At 38.1% G+C, this 8655-nt stretch overlaps 1 pseudogene; it reads right to left on the reverse strand.

Moving 5' to 3' along the window:
- Window positions 1-3387: 3387 nt before the first annotated feature.
- On the reverse strand, window positions 3388-3505 carry LOC145293618 (5S ribosomal RNA; annotated as a pseudogene).
- Window positions 3506-8655: the final 5150 nt, after the last annotated feature.

Raw genomic sequence — 8655 nt, forward strand, 5'->3', positions numbered from 1 at the left:
TCACCCTTGAAGAGTCCACTACTAGAGAGAGCTAAATGAGGGATTTGAACGTTTCCCAATGGTAATGTTATTCTGACATCCAGTCTTGTGCAAAGCAAGAGAAAAACTGCAATAAACTGATTGGATTTTCACGGCAAATCTTTATATTTCTAAAGTTCCAGCCTGTTTGCGGAAATGTGATATTCATCAAAGAAACAACAAGTGGCCACGCGTTTGTGCCTTGTGTGGCTGTACGAACGATAAATAAATAATCAACACTCGCTTCGGAAACATCCTTATGTCTGTTTGTTCTGCGGGCTGAGAAGAAAGAAAAATAAAAAAGATTCAAGATGGCGACTGTGATCTTTTAAAGCCCTCAATCTTGCACAGTTCCCGCATGATCACATGACACACCTGCTAATGAGGCATGCCCGGACACGATAAAAGCAGGTCGCTGGGAGGAGTTAGGGTGAAGGTGTAGTAAAATATGCTTTGCGTCTCGTTAGACCTTTTTCTTTTTGTTTTTCTACAGGAAGCGTAACATATTCCTTTGTTCCATGTGTGTAGGTGGTCATATCGCAACGTTGTGTGCTTGTGCGTTCTTCAAAGCATAGGCGTTGAAAATGGTGATCGCTATGAAAATGTTCCTGCCAGAAATTTGTTCGGACCATATGTAGCGGTCGCTACAAAAGCACCAAATTGTATAATAAAAATTTATAAAAATTTGCAAATATTATTTTTTCAATGAAAATTAAGGCGGATGTTTAGGTGACTGCCCCCATCTCTAAATTCCACAATTTATACTCTTTTCTTCGTTTGTCACATCATGGAATCTGCATTTAGATTTAGGCATAGACAGAGAGTGGGGGAAATCGTATATATAGTGATTGTAACTAGTCGAGTGTTTTTTGTGGAAGTTTGGCAAGGGAAACAATAGATTGGCGTCCAGTCGAGCACTTGCCATGAAAATAACGATAGAGCAGAGACAAGCTCGCAATGTCTCTTCTGTGGGAAAGAGGTTTCAGGGAAAAGAAAATCTACTAGGTTTCGAAGTCAGTTTTGAACTCTATCAAGGCTGGATAGGGTATGCTGAGCAGGTTTTGCCCAGATGTGGCAACAATACTTCATTTCAGGGCGCACTTGGCTTTTATACAGATAGAGGATTGCATCGGAAGTGTGCGAGCCTTTTCTAGTCTCACACAAAAACACGCGTTCACATCTCAAGCTATATTACTTGTCATATACATACGCGCACACGTCCACACACGTACATATATTCACGCTCGCGTATATACACTCACATTCACGTGTATACACACACATGCTAACGTACACACATGTACTCACATACGTGCACATGTACGCACACATGGACAACATCACTTCCCCTTTCAAAGGAAATCCACACATGCGCAAAAGACCACCGGAAACAATTATAAAAGCAAGAGCAATAAGCTGCTTCCTCCTTTTCGGACCAGCTCTCGAGCTGAGAGGTACGATGAACCAGCCGCCTCCCTTTCGGGAGGCACACGCCTGCGCACGTCACGTCCCCTGCTACTGTATGTGTGAGGGCAAGATTTAACAGGCAGTACATTCTCACTCTTTCTCTCCCTATATATACAACTTTTGCCTGAGAATAACTTCACGTAGCTGACTGCTAACATGGCGCGCAACTTTACTGATGTCAACCCTCTATCTTTGTCTTTGTCTACACGCTGGACTATCATTTCTCGTTCCAATACATTGCTCACTCCTCTTCCCACGCACAAACAAACGATAGTGACCCGAACTTGAGATGAACACACATTTCCTTTTCTTTCTACACCATCAGTCCCGCAACAAACGATGGTTACACCCGAACGCGGACATGAACACGTGTTATACCTAAAACATTAATTTTTCAACAGTAAATAAACGACACATTTATTTTATCCAGCAATTGATTTTTTGTTTCCTTCATTCCATTCATTTCATTATTTTCTTTTGTAACGGGATTAGGATATATATATATATATATATATATATATATATATATATATATATATATATATATATATATATATATATATATATATATATATATATATCCTAGTTCTCTACAGAAGTGAGATATCTATTGGAGTGGTAGAGTGATTCAATATAAAAAAAAAACGAAAAAAAATATGAAAAAATATAAAAACGAAAAAAATAAAGAAAAGGAAAATGTTAAACAAGAAAAGAAAGAAAGAAAAACACAAGAAAAGAAAATGGGAAATGCCTGGGAAAAATGGATTTTGTAGTGGGTGTTGTTATGGATGGAACACCTTGCCGAAGGGTGTCCGAGATTGTTTTGTGTCCTGTCTACTTCAGGTGTGAAAAGAGGATGAACAGGTTTTGGTCTGTAAATCTTCCTTTTTTCACATAAAATAACACGTTTTAATTATCAAAATGTCCACCTTTGTTTGGCTGTTATTCTTATGTCAAACTGAAACCACCTTTGATAATGGTGTTTTCTTTTCTCATTATTTTCTTTTCTCTTTCTTGATTTTTTTTTTCTTTTCTTTCTTTAGGATATTTTTTTATTCATGTTATTGTATTTTTTTACAAAAAAATGTTTTTGTACTTATTGTACTCACCCCGCCCCCTCCCTGAATACTCTATACCACATGGACTAAATTCAATAAAAAAAAAGATAAAGAAAAAAAAACAAACTATAATGACTGAAGTATAGAACAACTTCAAAGAAGCTTGTCAACTTTGAACAATAGGAGAGTTTATTTATTTGTCCTTAGAAACAGAAGAAGAAAAAAGACTCTTTTAGAAAGACTCCACCCTTTTTTTTTTTACAACTCAAATAAAATATCTCTTGCTTGTTTATCCTTGTTATTAATGAATGAAAAAGGAATACTATGAATGTCTCACCCACCAAATAAATATTTTATTCTTAAATATTTTTATTATTAACAAACTAGTAGAACCCCATGGAAAATTCACAGCGCTTTCTACATCTATTGGTATAATTTTTTATTGGAAATCATCCCAGACAAGACATGAAACCATTTGATGTAAAGAGCTAAAAAAATGATTATTACAAAAACAAAAGATGCTTACTCATCTTAGCCTTGAAACGACCGTTTATAGATAGAAGGAAAACAGTCAGCAGGGAGAGAGTTCCATAAGTTTGCAGTTCTTTGGAAAGAAGCTACTGGAATAGGTAGCCGTGTTACAATGAGGGATCAAAACAGTCGATACCTCGATGCCTCCGTTCAGTCTCGAAAGACAAAGGACACCCCCTGTAAGGGCAGCTGCGCATGTAATTGTGAGGCAAGGGTTGCACAATCTCCAACCACACCTGAATCGGCACTGCTTGAGTCCAGTGGCCAGGAGAAGTCCAGGACGACTGGAAACAATGCCGAAATAAGCGGAGAGCACATACAGCACCTGGAAGTCCCAAATAGTCACCCATCTAGTGCTGGCCAGGCTCATTGTTGCTTAACTTCGGTGATCTGACGGGAACCGGTGTGTCAAACGTGATTATGCCGTATTATCAAAACAGTAAATTGATGGAAACCACTAGATCAACGAGTTAAACAAGCTGAAACAAAGGAAGCAGGGAATAGATCAGACAATTCTGGAGAAAGACCAATCCTATAGATAGGAGGAAAACAGTCAGCAGGAAAAGAGTTCTATAAGTTTGCAGTTCTTGGAAAGAAGCTACAGGAATAGGAAGCTGTATTACGATGAGTTATCAAAACAACAAATTGATGAAGATGACTAGAAAAAAGGAAGCAGGAAATAGATCAGACAATTCTGAACTACACATGCCACAATAGCATTTATAGAAAAGACTAGCAACATCATATCTTTGAGAGAGAGGTTGCAGAAAAAAAGAGTGTTGGGCGAATCAAATTACAAATACGTTTCTGCAATCAAAGGGGGCAGAGATTCATCAGTCCAAATATGACATGAGAAAGTGTTTAGATAGAACTGAATAATGATAATAGTACTCTTCATACATGAGAAAGTGTTTAGATAGAACTGAATAATGATAATAGTACTCGTCATACATGAGAAAGTGTTTAGATAGAACTGAATAATGATAATAGTACTCTTCATACATGAGAAAGTGTTTAGATAGAACTGAATAATGATAATAGTACTCTTCATACATGAGAAAGTGTTTAGATAGAACTGAATAATGATAATAGTACTCTTCATACATGATCTGATTGTAAATTTGTAGAGATAGAGAATAGACTCAGGTATGAGAAAGTGTTTAGATAGAACTGATTTTACAAAAAGCAGGAAGAGAAATGGATTGTATAAACTCCAAGAAAGATTTGATGCTAAAGACCAAGAAATTTCAATGTACAGGAAGAGGCCAAGAAAAAACTGGGAGGAAGTAATATGAATAAATTTTAAAGAAAGGGGGATAACGACCTGGATAGGTTAGTTTTGAAATCAATTTCTAAAAGTCATCGAATGCAAACAATTAAAACAGACATTAAACCAAATCTGATGATGATACATCGATGACAATATTTGTAGTATTTTCAGATTAGGATTATAAAGACATGCACTCGATGTGACCCTTGTCAAAATTCACACTAGCTAACTTAATTACCATTGACATAGGGTCCCTAATATGATTGTTGTTTTGTTTTCCCCAGATCTTTGCAGCGCACATTGAACGATTTGAAAGATTATCAACGAAAACATGATTTTTGGCAGCAACAGAACACCAAGTTACAAACAGAACAAGTTACGACTGATGTGAAACTCGTCCAAGAGCAGATGTTTGATGAGCACAGTAATTGACAGGAGACATTTTCAAACAATTTTTTATGTTCATTCAAAATTAACTAGCATTTGTCTTTTTTTTTTCTTTTTTTTTTTAAATATAAGTGAAATGTGGATTAGTTTGTATAGAGGAATATGACTATACTGTTTAGGGCAATAAAGAGAACCGATTTTATAAGAAGCAGAAAGAGCAGTGGATCTAATATATGGCCTGTGCCAGTTGGCACAGTTTAATATTCAAATTTAAAATCGTTAAATACAATTTAGGCGCGCAGTGCAATTGATTGTTTCGGCGCGTTAAAAAAATGAAAAATGACACCCACGCAAATTCCGGCGTGACCTTTATATACCAAAGGTGCGGACATAGTTGAAAGCACCCCATGTGATGTCTTCCATCCAATGGAATTCCTCCTAGGACACGTTTTAAAACTGATTTTCTAGAGCCTGTTTGGAGCCGATCAAATCAAATATAAACATGCACAAACACAAAATCTATCTCTTTAGTCTCTTAGCCTTTCGAGCATTCTTTCGTCTCTTTAAACTCTTCCGACTCATTCAACGCTTTCTCATTAGGACTTACCACGCGTGCAAACATCAATTATTTCATTTCCACTGCTCCGCGCATTAATACTCTCTTTTGACAGACGAACATTAATATTGTCTCTGTTACAAATTTGAACATTCAAAGAACACAAAAAAAGAGACTCTCCATCTTTCATATGAACTCAAAAAAGGAACTCTGAAATATTGAGAACTATGTTTTAACTTGTTATTGTTTGTTATTTCTATTCCAGAAATAAACCTCCGTTTGTGTTGCACATAAGATTTCTTATTTTTATTTTTATTATTTGTGGAGGAAGTCAGTTCCCCCAAAAAGGCCAGGCGACCCCCACAAGTTGGTGACCCGACGCAGAAATCATATGCACAACGGAATCTTATAAACTATTAAACAACCATGACTCAGCGGCAAAAGCGACAATTTTTTTTTGACCACAATTTCAAGCTCCGCATCATCGGAAAAAGTCAGTTGACAGTTTAAAGGCTTTGAAATCACTTTCGAGCGAAGAAAACAAACATGGAACCTTCCTGTGTTGAAAAACCTCTGGCAACGTTAACGGTAAATATACCAGCATTTAATCCTACCAACAGAAAGACCTGGTTTATCCAAATCCAGGCCCTTTTCGACGCAAAGCGGATAACGTCTCAACGAACCAAATACTGCTACTTGGTGGAAAAACTCCCGGCAGACGTCGTCGAAGAGGTGGCGGATTTATTGGAGAATGTGCCAGAAGACAACCCATATAACGAACTTAAGGAGGCCATCTTACGACGGACAGGCTTTTCAAACGAAACAAGGTTACGCAATCTTTTCACCCAAGTAGAACTGGGAGATCGCACTCCATCGCAACTTTTGCGATACATGCGTACATTGCTAGGGGACAACAAAATGTCCGAAAATATAATGAGAAGTCTGTGGCTGGATAAACTTCCAGACACAACAGTACAAATCCTAGCACCCACAACGGAAGAGACAAATATTGAAAAACTCGCCGATATGGCAGATCGAATCCATGAAAATCTGAGGCACCGCAAAGTAAACTCAGCACAAGCACAGCAGAAACAGACGTGCGACGACGATATATCAGGACTAAAAATGACGGTCGAAAATCTCACTCGACAAGTGCAGGAATTAAGGCAAATAAACCATCGTTACTCATTTAATAAACGATCGGACTACCGAAAACGAAGTCTTAGTAGAGGTCGAAGCAACACACGGGAATGAGCGAACGAAATTTGTTTTTACCACAAAAAATTCGGCACACAAGCTCGGCGTTGCCCTTATCCTTGTTCTTTTAAAAACAAGAATCAGGGAAACGATTATTCCGGCCAGTAGAGACGATGACTGTCGCTGGATTTTCCACTAAAGGTCGTCTATTTTTTATTCGTGATAATAATCATGGATTTAACTTCTTAATAGACACTGGAGCTGAAATCAGTGTGATACCACCTCTATGTAAACAAAAAGCTATTCCACAGCCTTACCACCTCCAAGCAGCTAATGGCACACAAATACCGACATACGGTGAAAAATATTTAGACGTCAATCTCGGCCTGCGTCGCACATTTCCGTGGATTTTTACCATAGCCAACGTGACGACACCAATAATAGGAGCAGATTTCCTAGCACGGTTTAATCTATCGGTAGACATGACTAGTCGCACACTGACGGATAACCAAACAAAAATCGTAATTAAAGGTATCACCACAAGATACCAGTCTACTGGGATTAGTTCTGCCTTACCTGAAGAGACGTACATTTGTCGGCTGTTTCAAAAATACCCACAACTTACTCAGCCATTCAAAGTCACGGATAATATTAAACATAATGCAAAGCATTATATTAAAACTAATAGACAACCCGTCTACGCCACCCCCAGACGTCTGAAGCCGGATAAGTACAAGATCGCAAAAGACGAATTTCAACGCATGTTGCAACAAGGAATTATCCGACCTTCCAAAAGTGCGTGGTCATCTCCTCTACACATGGTACAGAAAGCAGACGCGACAACATGGCGTTCATGCGGCGATTTCAGGAGATTAAATGCACAAACTGTACCGGATAGATACCCTATCCCACACATTCACGATTTTGCAATCGGACTGCAAAATGCCACGGTATTTTCCAAACTGGCTTTAGTAAAAGCGTATTACCAAATACCGGTGGTGGATGAAGATATCCACAAAACAGCACTGACCACACCATTTGGACTTTACGAATTCGTCAAAATGCCATTCGGACTTAGGAACGCTTGTCAAACCTTCCAAAGGTTAATAGACGAGGTTTTTAGGGACCTTCCATTCGTATTCGCTTACGTGGACGATGTCCTAATTGCTAGTAGAAACCTCGACGAACATAAACAACACTTGGAACAAGTTTTTCAAAAACTGTCCCATTACGGTTTAAAAATAAACTTGAACAAATGTATTTTCAGTCAGCAATAAGTAAACTTCCTTGGACATTCAATTGATAAGGATGGTATATCACCATTACCCGAAAAAGTAAGCGCCATTACGGATTTTCCACAACCTACGTCTGTTAGACAAGTTCGTCGCTTCATAGGTATAATTAATTACTACAGACGATTTTTACCCAACTGTTCCACAATCCTTGCACCGTTAACGTCATTATTGAAGAACAAAACGAAAAACCAACAATTAAAACTGGAACGATCAGCTTTAAAAGCTTTCCATCAAGCTAAAACTGCCTTAGTCAATTTCACAAAATTGAATTATATTAAGGACAGCGAAGAATCGAAGCTTACACTTACAACAGACGCGTCAGACATAGCTGTAGAAGCAGTTATACATCAACTGACAGGCGATACACTGACCCCTATATCGTTTTTCTCAACCAAACTGAGCAAGACACAGACAAAGTACAGTACCTTTTCAAGGGAGCTATTAGCAATTTATTTGTCAATTAAACATTTTAGACATCTGTTAGAAGGAAGAAACTTCTGTATTTACACTGACCATAAACCGTTAACATATGCACTGCATACGCATGTAGATAAATATGGTCCAAGAGAAATCAGACACCTTGATTATATTGCCCAATATTCCACAGACATCAGATACGTCAAGGGGCAAGAAAACATCGTGGCGGACGCATTATCACGAGCTGCAATAACTTCACTAAATTCCAGTTCGTTAACTATGGAATTAATTGCACAAGAACAAAAGACGGACAAGACATTCACTGACGTACAACAGAAAACGTCTTTGCAACTGAAGGAAATGCCCGTACCTTTTAGTGTAACAACACTTTATTGTGATACAGCAAAAGAACAACCGCGTCCATACATACCGCCAAGCATCAGACGACATGTTTTTCTA

This window comes from Euprymna scolopes, chromosome 14, assembly GCF_053919585.1.
Source record: "Euprymna scolopes isolate OS-2025 chromosome 14, ASM5391958v1, whole genome shotgun sequence".
NCBI lineage: Eukaryota > Metazoa > Mollusca > Cephalopoda > Sepiida > Sepiolidae > Euprymna > Euprymna scolopes.